The sequence below is a fragment of the Ictidomys tridecemlineatus genome, chromosome 11, assembly GCF_052094955.1.
Source record: "Ictidomys tridecemlineatus isolate mIctTri1 chromosome 11, mIctTri1.hap1, whole genome shotgun sequence".
In the NCBI taxonomy this organism is placed as follows: domain Eukaryota; kingdom Metazoa; phylum Chordata; class Mammalia; order Rodentia; family Sciuridae; genus Ictidomys; species Ictidomys tridecemlineatus.
In genome coordinates, this window is record NC_135487.1 from 84,006,487 (window position 1) to 84,017,471 (window position 10,985).

The following is a 10,985-nucleotide window of genomic DNA, read 5'->3' on the forward strand; positions in this document are numbered from 1 at the left end:
ATTGCAGACTGTGAGGTCATGGACTCACAGCTCCATGCCACCTGCCTTCCCTGAGCCACTGCTTTCAGCTCACCATGTTCAGGTTCTATGGCGCCTCCCCAGGTCAGTCCTGGAGAACCACCTGCTGCACTGTGCCAGGTGGAGCCAGTTAAGCCTAGAGCATGTGCCACGCCCCTCTGGAGATCAATCAGTGTCCTACTCTCCATGTTGGTGGTTTGTCCAGCCTCGTGCTAAGCTGATGGGGATACTGAGGGACATTAGCACTCCCCTGAACATCTGGATCTGTGCCCCCTCCTGTGCATACTGGGTAGATAGGTGCCCTTTAACCTGGTGCAACTGGATGTTTCATGGCCCAGGTCCCTGTCAGGAAGCAGCTGTGCTGGTACTGTGTGCATTCCCAGTCGGGTGCATAGGAAAAGCTTTCCTCTGGGCACTTAGAGAAGAAACTTAGCATGTAGCTGCAAATTCAGAGGACACAGAACCCTGGCTTCAGGGTAGCTGGGAAAAGACTGAGGTGAAGGATTCCCTGCTTCCTGGGGTGGGAATAGAACTTGGCCTTCCTGCCACCTAGGTAAACACACTACTCCTGAGCTGCATTCACAGCCTCAGTAAGTTAGCCAGGCCCTCAGCAACTTAGTGAGAACCTGTCTGAAAATGAAAAAAAAAAAAAAATTTGAGTGCTAGGGATGTGGCTCAGTGGTACAGCACTCCTGAGTTTCATCCCTAGTATCAAAAATTTGTTTAAGCGGCTGGCCTGCGGGTAGGCTTGGCGTATCCCTTCCATCTGGCCTGCGGGGGAGGCGGTGTGAAGCCCATAGCCCGCAGCCAGCCCATGGAGGCTTTTTCCTGGACGCCCCACTCGCCCCGCAGTGGCCAGGACCCCGCGCCTGTGGTGGTCGTGCCCAGTGCCCGCTACGTGAGTGCCCAGGGTGCACCCGCAGCCCTTCAGCTTGTGGAACGACTACCTGGGGCTCTCTATGCTCATCACCAAGGCGGTGGATGGCGAACCGTGCTTCCTGCAGCGCCCATGGCGAGAATGGCGGTGGCGGCTCTCCGCCCTCTTCGTCGTCCTGGTCCTGTCGCTTCCCCCACACGGGGACTGGGCCTGGGCGCTGGGGCCGGCCAACTACAACTAGGACGACGAAGACGACGACAGCGATGAGCCAGGGTCCGGGACCTCTTCCTGGGGGGCGCGCTGGAGCTATGCGCATGCCCCGCCAAAAATGGTCTGCTGGAGGAGCGCTTCACAGAGCTGAGCCCCTCGCAGGTCGCGCAGCCACGGTGCTGCTAGGCTGCGTGCCCGCCGCCGCCACCGCCCTCGAGGTGACGCCTTGAGAAGAGCGGGCCCCGGCGTGGGCGGCTGAGCCCCGACTGGAAGCTACCTCGGGGATGCTGCTCAAACCCGAGCTGCAGGTGTGCGTGTTCTGCTGGAACAACAAGGAGGCGGTGGCTCTCTACACCACCCACATTCTGAAGGGCCCCGAGAGTGTTGTGCCCGTTCTGCGTCGCTACACGTGCCCCCTGTGCAGCGCCAGCGGCGACAATGCGCACATCATCAAGTATTGTCCGCTCTCCAAAGTGCCAGCACCAGACCGCTGAGCATCCGCTGCTATGTGGCGCTAGGGACAACCTGCCAGGCAGGAAGCTGCGCTGAGGGCCCTGTGTCCAGTCTGATGGCACCTGACGCTACTGCATTCACTGCCTGCCCTCCATTTTGTTCTGCGAAAGATCTTTCCCTGTTTATTGGGGGAGATGTGGAGCTGTCAGCACAGGCTCAACCTGGAACATCCTGAAGTCAGCTGTGCAGAGTACTTCTGTCAAGCAGATTGAGACTAGACGCTGATTTTTTTTTTTTTTTTTTGGAGGGGGATGGATGAGGGGGACTGTGTTTCTAGTTTGCACACATCCAGGACTGCGAAGAAGGCTGGATGTGTATTTCACTAATTGAATATGGCAGCCGAGAAACGTTGTTTATTTACTGTATACGTCGACCTAGAGTCGGTATGAAATTATCTCCAATCTTGGGTGTGTCGTTTTATGAATGGAAGCACTTTACTAGGTCTAGTATATTTTTTTTAATAGCCTCTGAACTGAGCTTAAAACTGACGATTTTGGAATGTCAGCAAAATGATTATTTTATTGCTTGATGCACTATGTTAGTTGTCCTTAGTTTATATTCTAATTCCAGGCGAAGCAATTATACGTATTATAAGAAGTGAAATTTAGTTCTTTTCAGTATTAATTTGGGTGGGTATTGCCTCCTTGTGGCTTGTTTCCGTCCTAACAGGAGGTGTAAAATGCAGTCTGTAGCAGGTAGAGTACAGCTCCTTTTATGTACCAGATCTTTTATTACTGAACTAGCAACTAGCTTTTTCACCTTTAAGAACTGTGCCAAGTCATAATCATATTGTGTATACACTTGGAGATGGTGCTGTTAAATCTAAAGAAAAAAAATTAAAAAATTGTTTAAAAGTAAAAATTAAAGGGCTGGGGATATAGATCAGTAGTAGAGAGCCTCTGGGTTCATTCCCCTGGACCACAAAAATGAATGAAAGATGAATAAATGGACTGGACATGGTGACACATGACTGTAATCCTGGCAGCTCAGGAAGCTGAGGCAGGAGGATTCAAAGTTCAGGTCAAGCCTCAGCAACTCAGTGATGCCTTAAGAAATTTAGCAAGACCTTATCTCAAAATAAAAATTACAGAGAGCTAGGAATGTGGCTCAGTGATTAACTATCCTTGGGTTCAGTCCCCAGTACCAAAAAGGAATAAAAAAATAAAGTTTTAAGGAAAATTAGTGTTCAGCATCCAGAAGAGGGTGGATTTGGGGAGCACTGTTTACCTGCAGTGATCTCATGATAAACTTTTCCAGGTAGTAGATTTCATGCGCCACCTGCTGGTAGCTCAGAAGTCATGGCATGAGTTTTTATAAGCATAACTACCACTATTTTTGAGTGGTTTTTTTTCAAAACCCAGTACTGTAAAATGATGTTTGAGTATAAACATTTGTGCTGTGATTTTTAAATAATGTGCATATTAATTGATTTCAAAACTGTAAAAGAAATTTAGTACTGGGTTAGCTTTTTGTTATTGTAACCAAAATGCCTGACATAAACAACTTAAAACAGAGAGCTGGGCATGGTGGCATACACCTGTAATCCCAGCAGTTCAGGAGGCTAAGACAGTAGGATCACTACTTCAAAGCCAGCCTCAGTAAAAGTGAGGCACTAAGCAACTCAGTGAGACCCTGTCTCTAAAATACAAAATAGGGCTGTGGATGTGACTCAGTGGCTGAGTGCCCCTGAGTTGAATCCCTGGAACCCCACCACCAAAAAAAAAGAAAGAAAGAAAAAAAATTAAATGGGCATGTAAGTGCCCACCTGTGAACCCAGGAGGTTGAGGAAGGAGGATCACAAGTACCAGGCCAACTTGGAACCTTAGTGAAATCCTGTCTTAAAATTTGAAAAATAAAATAAAAATGGACTGTGGAGTAGCTCAATGGCAGAGGAACCCCTGGGTTCAATCTTCAGTCCCAGGGGAAAAAAAAAAAACAAGGCAGAAGATTTCTTTTGGCTCCCAGCTGGAGAGCCTCAGCCAGGGTTAGCCAGCTCCACTGTTCTGGCCCCTGAGTGAGGCAGAACAACATGGCCTAAGGGCCTGGTGGAGCAGACCTGCTCAGCTCTTGGAAACCAGAAAGCAGAGAAAGCAAGAAAGAGGTCAGCAACAAGACACAATCCCCATGGACCAGCCACCTAGTGACCTACCTGCTCCAGGCATGCCCCCTCCCTTACAGTTACAGCTCAGCAACCCACTCAAATTGTTAACTCCTCCAGTAGATTAAACACTGAGGGGTTACAGCCCTCACTGCCTAAGTCCCACATCTGACCTTGCTGCACTGTGGATCACATTTTTTTTTTCCAAAACATGAGCTTTCAGGGGAACATTTCTAGATCCAAACCATAAGAAGTCCTTTCAAATGCTACAGTAGGATATTTAAAATAAATATCTAACTTGATTTGTTCTCTCAAGACAAACAAGATTTAAAAACATAATTTTAGACATAAATGAGTGAGATTTATTTCTTTAAATAAGCATTCAGTATAGTAAAATGTTACCTGGGCATGGTGGCTCATGCCTGTCATCCCAGCAACTCCGGAGGCTGAGGCAGGGAGATCCCAAGTTCAAAGTCAACCTCCACAATATGGCAAGGCCCTGAACAACTTAGAGAGAACCTGTGTTAAAATTAAAACAAACAACAACAAAAACAGGGCAGAGAGGGTGGACCAGGGATGTTGTTCAAAGGTAAAATGGCCCCAATTCAGTTCTCAAAAGGAGGGGACTGGGGATGTGGCCCAATGTGAAGTGCCCCAGGGTTCAATTCCCATTACCAGAAGAAAAGAAAGAAGAGGAGGAGGAAGGAGGAAGGGGAAGTAGAGGAAGGAGGAGGAGGAGGAGAAGCAAAGCCAGATTTTAAGGACAGGTAGTTAGTGTAGTTAGGTAAATTGGGTCAAACATCAAGTTCCATAAAGAAAATGGAGACCATAGTGGGAATGGAAGAAGAGGGTGTCCAATCTGAGCCTGGGAAACCTGAACAACACCTGGGTATTGAATGTTAAAGTCCCCAAGGCGTGGGGTGCATCCTAGAGAACTGTTCAGGAGGTAGCTCCCAGCAAACAGGGAGGTGCTAATCAAACCACCCCAGGCCCTTACTGCCCAGATCGCTCCTCCCCTTGCTCCTCCCTGGCCCATCCCTCCATCAATTTCCCACCTTTTGGCCTTCCCTCCTGCATCCCCCACCACTGCAGGATGGAGGGAAACAAAGGACAGGGGTGTGGGAAGACTAAAAGAAGACCTTAGCTATAAAAAAGGAGACACCCCCCTTCCACAGATTCCGCCTTTCGGGTCCCCTTCTTTCTCTGGGGGGAAGTCATTTCTGCTGTCCTTTAATAAAGCCTTCTGTTAAACCATGATGCAAAGAAGACCCCAACTCCAATTTTAAATCAACTTAAAGCAAGCTTGTAATTCTGGCTGGTCTGAACTCTCTTTGGATACCCGTGGGTTAGAGGACACTGCCCCAGCTCTCTAGGAACAAGGTTTTATAGCACAAAAAGTTGCAAAGGGGGGGGGGTATTGAAACTTACAGATTACAGGATTTTGACAAGCATAATACAAAGGCAGGTAGTAGGTTAATGATCCACATGGCTCAACATTTCAAGTTAGGGAGTAAATTTAGATCTCAACGCCAGAATTTATGAGGCCCCACTAAGGTTTCAGAGAGGGTTGTTATCTGGTCAGGGAAAGCCAGGCATAGGTGAGTTCCAGGCATGGGCAGGCATTCCAAGCAAGTTTAGATATCACAGTAATTTATAGTAAAACAGAAATGACTTTTTCATGTCTTTGTGACAAGATGGCTCCTAATCTTAAGATGGAATTAGGCTGGGCTCATCACCTTCCTCTGTCCCCCCTCCCCTTGCCTCGATGGGCCTCTCTGGAGTTATACTTCAGCATTCTGGGAAGCAAGGACTCCCCAGTAAACAGAAGGAGAAACCAACATTAGACCTGGAAGCCTGCCCTTATTTTTTTTTTTTAACATAGACTGGAATTTGTTTGTTTGTTTGTTTTGTTTTAGAGTAGTTTTAAAACCACAGCAAAACTGAGCAGAAGCTCCATGCTTCCCAAGTCCCTCTGCCTACCCAGCCTCCCCCAGGACCAGCATCTCACACCAGAGTGGTGCATAAGCTACAATTCATGCCTCTGAGAAACTGATGTGACTCCATTTTTGAAAACAGCTTCTACCTCAAGACCTGTCCAGAGGGAGGGGGTGTGACCCTTATCCTTGGAAAAACCAACAGAGCACTCCTAGGCACATACCCGCCCTGCTGAGTTGTTTGTCTGCAAATAACAGGAGAGATCTGCAGCACCAGGTGTCCCTGACTCAGTTAGGCTAGGTGAGGACCCATAGCAACCCCCTAGCAACCACCAATCAGCATGAGACAGGGAAAATACCTGGAATGCCAGATGACGTGCCAGTAGTCTTGGTGGTAGAAAACATGTTGTTTAGCACATACACCCCTCATGGATTAAACCAATCAGTTCAAAAGAATCCCCCTCTTGAATTAACAATCACCCCTACCCAATTTGTTCCCATCAGTGATTGTGCTAATCAATGTTAAGAGTTGTTTGATTCTCCTGTGGTGTGTGATGATTTGCTGTGTGACATTGTGACACATAGAGTATCCCCCAAAACCTATAAAATCTCACTGAACAAAGGACCAGGACTCACTCTCTGGGACCACTGCATCGGAAACGGTTGTGAGTCCAGGCTTGAGTTTGCAATAAAGACTCTTTTGTGATTGTATCTGGAAGTCTATTGGGGTCCCATGAATCTGGCATTATACCTCTACTGTGACACAGCAGTGTTATGCAAAGTCCATAGTTGACTCTGGTTCTAGAGTCTACACTTCTGGGGTTAGAAATGCCCAATGACATGGTATTTACCATTATAGTGTCACGCAGAATAAGTCAAAGTTTACAGCCCCTGGGTGCTCCATCTGTTCAGCCCTCTCTCCCACCCAAACCTGGCAACCACTGGGCTTTATCCTGTGCCCCTGGTTTTATGTCTTCAGGAATGTCTACAGTACACCACCCTCAGTTGGCTTCCCTCCCTGGTGACTGAACTTCAGGTCCCCTGAACCTTTTCACAGCTGTGTGGACCACTGTGTGTGTCTCCATTCCCCAACTGCAGGACATCTTGTGCCACTGAACAGAGCAGCTGGGGTCCCCACCCAACCCCCGGGGCAGCTTCACTCATGTGGTGAATACTTGGAGCTCCAGGCTGGATCATGGGCTAAGGATGTTTTCCAGCTGTTTACTGAACAATGTCACCTGATAGATGTAGCTGCCCCTTGAAGGGCAGGGGCTGTGTCTCCATCTCCCTTGGAGCTGAGCATGGAACCTGAGGCTATGGTCACTACATGAGTGCATGTGTGAGTGTGTGTGTGTGTGTGTGTGTGTGTGTGTGTGTGTGCATGTGTTTGTGTATGAAAGTCCACCAATCTTAAGGCCCCACGTGGGCAACCTTCACTTGGTTTTCGTAAGTTCTTTCCCCACATAATGCACAACCACATTCTCCCTGTAAAAGGTCCAGTAATGCAGACACATTCCCTGGCCTTGCCACAACATTACACACATAAAAATTGCTTCTAAACTCCTTACTCTCCAAACAAGATCATAGGATTTTTATCATTGGCTCTCAAGAGATTAATAAAACACAGAATGGGACCTGCGAATCCCAAGAAACTCCAGGAGAGCCTTTCTTCTGCACTGCAGAGGAGTCTATTATGGTTCCTTCTCAAGCACATTTTGAAACTGGTGGGCAAATGATTCCAAAGACATTTAAAAACAGTAATGGCTTCCACGTGGAATGTTCCAGTTGAACATCTCTCAAACAGATGCTCTTTAAGAAGTACATTTTAAGCCAGGTGAGGTGGGCCATGCCTGTAATTCCAGATTCTCAGGAGCCTGAGGCAGGAGGATGGCAAGATTCAGGCCAGACTTGGCCATTTGGCAAGCCTGTTTGAAAATAAAACAAAGAGAAATGGACAGGTAGCTTAGTGGTAGAGTGCCCCTGGTTCAATGCTCAGTACTGGAGGAGGGGAGAGTAAGTTTTTCGGCTTCAAGTTGTTTTTAATCAAGTTCTCTGATTACATGGGAAAAGGAAAACTGAATCATCTCTGTTAAAAGTTGAAGTATTATTTCATAGGACATAACTTTCCTTATTCACTTTAAATATCTTTCATGACTCTGGTTAAATGACTTATCTTTTATAATGATCTAGGACCCCAAGTTTCATGAAGTGCTTTAAACCTTTTGAGATTATTTACTAACTTCTCTAGGATCAAAGTCTACATTGTCACTTGACCTTGAGCTAACACTGGGATGTTCTAGAGAATTACATAGTTGCTCAAGGGATTTCTAGAAGAGAGACATTAAGGCAATTAGCTTAATTTGATGTGATGGGAACTCCTGTCAAATATGACATAACTTTTTCAAGTTATATTTATTTGGATATTTTATTAATATTTGCTTTAAAATGGCAAAAATTCATACAATATCTCATATGTTCTCAGACATAATTCTGGACTCTATATTAAAATGTATGCCAATCAAATCACCTTGTTAATAGCTGGTTATAGTAAATTCCCAACAGATTTTTAACCATGTTAAAAATCTAAATTTTTATCATCAAGAGCTATCATTTGGACTTTTTCCCTGAATATATCTAAAATCAGATTAATTGATTAAGAAGAAAAAACCTCTAACAAGTTTACTTGAACACAGGTCTCTCATCTATCTATCTATGTATTTATTTGTTCAATTCTTTATTTACTGTTGCTAGGGATCAAACCCAGGGTCTCGTGCATGCTAGGCAAATTGTCTACCTTTTCAAATTATAATTTAAAAAAGGTGTGGTGGTGAATACTTGTAATCCCATCTGCTATGGTATGAACTGATAAATATAATCAATAAGTGTGTCAGTTATAGGTTCTAGATTAGAAAAAAAATACAGACGATGGATATAAAATTTTGAAAAGTGAGATCAGGGCAAGAACTGTCATAGGCAGGCCTGAAACTCCATTTTGCTGCCTCCTATGAACAACTGTTACAAGAGCTGTTTCTGAGAAACTGAAATGACTGCTGTTTTCTTATTTAAAAAAAAAATTGCCATTCTGTACTTTGTACCCCACAGATTGTACCCTATTCAGGAGGCAGTGGTGGTCGTGGAGAGCTACATCCTGGGCTTGAATGCTATTGTGGGTCTACATGACTTTGAAGTACATTCTTGCCCTGCTGACCCCCAGGAAAACTTACGATGTGAGGGACTAGTACCTGCTTGAACCCAGGACCGTGCTCAACTGAACTGCAAAGCTAATGTGTTGGCTTGCTGACTGGAAAACTCTGGTCCTGCCTAGAGCCCAGAGGCCCCACTTATTCATGTTTTAATTTCTATGATTGGTAGCTTACATGACGATAAGCAAGTCACTGAGTTGTGGATTTTGTGCTTATATTGTCTTTGGATGGATCAGGAGGCTGCTGTCCTCTCACAGAGCTTGAGTCTCTGTGGTGGGTGACAGTCCTTAGTCAGGCCAGTAAAGCTATCTTTTGATTTGAAATTCAGACTGAGTGCTTTCTGGAGGGATTCCCCCATAACACCATCTACTTAGCAGGCTAAGGCAGAAGGAACACAGATTCAAGGCCTGTCTCAGTAATTTAGTGAGAACCTGTCTCCAAACAAATTTTTTTTTTTTTATAAAAGTGGGCTGGGAATGTAGCTCAGTGGTGTACTTCCCCTGGGTTCAAACCTTAGTACCCAAACTGAATAAATGAATAATTTAATTAAGTAATGAATTAAAAAATGAAAAAAGCTGAGGATGTAGCTCAGTGGTAAAGCTCTCCTGGGTTCAATCCCCAATGCCAAAATATAAAAAATAAAAATAAATAAATTCAGGGCCTAAATATTTTTTTAAAAATAAACACCGGTACTCATAACATTTCTGCAAAAGTCTAACTCTTCCTAGAATAATAAAGGCTGGAGCTTGCAGATGAGATAGCGAAGGCCTAATGAACAGGCAAAATTGAATTTAACAGTGACTTCCTGGTGGAGGGACACTGAGAGGCACTCCCTCCAAACCCCCCTTGTTCAAATGTGGCTCAATGAGTTTCAACATTGATTCCTACTCATCTATTCATTCCCTCCAATGGGAGATGGACCAACCAGGACAAGTCCATCCTGGCACTGAGAGAGAATCAAACCCTAACCATTATGTGATGCATCCAGAGAAAAAACCTTCATCCCAAGGGGGAAATATAGTGGTGCTCAAGTCAACAGGTAGGAACTGTGTCAAACCCCGATGAAGGGGAAGCAGGGTGCTGGGAAGGGAGGGTCCCTGGGCAGTCCTGCCTGATGGCAGGAACTATCACAAACCAGTCAGCCACAACCTCAGCTGTGCATAAAACCTACCCCAACCTGTACCCCCATGTTTTCTAGGAAGACACCTGGCCAGTCGCTGCCTGTTGTCCTTGAACTGAGGCCACCCTTGGTACTGATACTGTGGAGCCAGTGATAATTGATTCAAAGCTGCCTTTGACACCCTGTCTCCCTTTGCCTCCTGGATGGGGCTCTGACTCATCTTTCTTTGGGTGTCCTGCATTCCTGCCCTATTATGTCTGACTACCCTTGTTCTTTGGAGAGCCACTGTCGGTTGTGACTTAGGTTGACAGTAACATCTAGCTGCCTCCTGCACCAAGTCAAGGGTGGTAAGAGAAGGCAGGGCTGTGGCGTGAAGTCACCCTTTCAGCTGGCTACACACAGACAAATGGCAGAGAAATTCAGAATTCAATTGAGAGACTAGATTTCAATATTGTGGAGCCTAAAAAGCAATGAGGTCTCTGAAATAGCCTTAGCCCTACTTCACTGCACACATAGGAGAATAAATGTGGATCATTTGTGGTAAGTCATTATGTGAAACAGAAACCAAAGATCATCTCAGCCAACTGTGATGTGAGCAGGGATATTTTCCAACAAGATACCCAAGAAGTCTATCATGGTTTAGATGCTGTGTCTCCCAACAGCTCACCTGTAAGACAGTGGTTTTGGAGGAGACATGATTGGTTTATAGCCTTAACCTTGTCAGTAAGTTAATTCCTAATGGGATTAACTGAGGGATAACAGGGGGCAGGTGGAGTGTGGCTGGAGGAAGCTGATTGTTGTGGGTGTGAATATGATGTGTATATTTTGTATCTGTCAAGGGGCCATCTCTCTCCCTCTCTGTTCTCTAATAATGTGAGCACCTTCCCTCTGCCACAATCTCCCACCATAATGGTCAGCCTCACCTTGAAGGTGAGGGCCCAAGAAATGGAATCTGCTGTGTGTGCATTGAGACCTCTGAAACCCCAGATAAACTTTTCCTCCTGTGTATTTG

At 45.6% G+C, this 10,985-nt stretch overlaps 1 pseudogene; it reads left to right on the forward strand.

Annotated features, from left to right (window-relative positions):
* The first annotated feature begins 832 nt into the window (after positions 1 to 832).
* LOC144368595 (nanos homolog 1-like) lies at positions 833 to 1,599 on the forward strand (annotated as a pseudogene).
* The last annotated feature ends 9,386 nt before the right edge of the window (positions 1,600 to 10,985 follow it).